The following is a 1447-nucleotide window of genomic DNA, read 5'->3' on the forward strand; positions in this document are numbered from 1 at the left end:
CTCAGGGGTCCTGGGCCTCAGCAACCTGGCTATGTGGTGGGTTGGGCCTTGGGGACCCTGGATCTCGGCGGCAACTGGGCTGTGGACTGCCTGGGCCGTGAAGCGGGTAGGGATTTGGGCCTTGGTTGGGCCTGGGACTTTGTGACCAGTCTGTGGGCGGGTTGGGCTCAGGGCAGGGCTGGCCTCAGTGGGCGGGCCTGTGCCTTGGGCGTTCCTGAGCCTAGGCGGCTTGACAGAGGGCTGGTCTAGGCCGGGGCAGTAGAGGGCTAGGGGTAATGGCTGCAGGGAGGTAGTGTCTGTATTTGATGATGTAAAAGATGCCTCTCTCAGTCTCTCTGTACCGTGGGTACCCCAAATTTCCTGATATCCACACCAATATCACTCTCTATTTGTTCGGCTTTGTTAGTTTATGCTTCCTTTTCTCTGGAAATGCAGCCTTCTAAGTGGGGTTGCTCTAGCCCTGCATTCCAAGCTCTGCAGGGGACAGAAGCACTTGCCTGCATGGGCGCGGAAGTGGGAGCCACATGCAGGTAGGCAAAAGCTCAAAATGCCTGTAATTCCTTAGCAATTTGATCTTTTAAAAAAACGAGTTCAGAATGTTGAAATATAAGATCTTATGTTTGCTCAAAGGTTGTCTGTCTGCTAGACAGAGGTTTCCTATGTGCAATTCCACCCCTTCTCCCCGAGACAGACCTACCTGTGCTGCCTGGTCAGGGAAGTGCCGGAAGTCCTCTCTCTCAATATTTTTTAAAATGATTTTTGTTCTTTTGAGTATCAATTGTGCAAATAAATAATTATTTATTAAATACTTTAAGAGCTTATTTTAATCATTTTTGTTAGATTCAAGTTATATGTAAATTTAAATATATTGAAGGGTTGGTGATTGATCACTTAGGTTTAAAAAAAACTAAAAACACTTCATTGGAAAAACAAATTAGTATTCCATATAAGTAAATAGACAATATCTAAGAACTGTCTTTTAAAGTTAAATATTTCGAGTATGGCTTCTAAATCTTTAAACTTTAAGAGAATCTGGCTTCAATGTCCAAATGTTAGTGTATGGATCTTGTGGACCTAGATTGGTTTGTTATGTGCCAAGGAGTTGGTTATAACTCATAGCGGCCCTGAATAGGATTTCTAAGGAGTGACTGGTGAGTTTGATTCACGGATCTTGTGGTGCGAACTGCCCTTGAGGTCGAGTGAGTATCCTATGGCACCACAGCAGGACTCTCTCTCTCTCTCTCAATATATATATATATAGTTGTTAAGTGCCTTTGAGTTGGTTATGACTCATAACAACCCTGTATAGGGTTTCTGAAGAGCAGCGGATGAGTTTGAACCATCGACCTGACCTTGTGGTTCAAATCAAACTTGCAGTCCAGTGCTTTATCCCAGCAACACACCAGAGCTCTCTCTCTCTCTCTCTCTCTCTCTCTCTATATATATA

The sequence above is a fragment of the Chrysochloris asiatica genome, unplaced genomic scaffold (assembly GCF_000296735.1).
Source record: "Chrysochloris asiatica unplaced genomic scaffold, ChrAsi1.0 scaffold00112, whole genome shotgun sequence".
NCBI lineage: Eukaryota > Metazoa > Chordata > Mammalia > Afrosoricida > Chrysochloridae > Chrysochloris > Chrysochloris asiatica.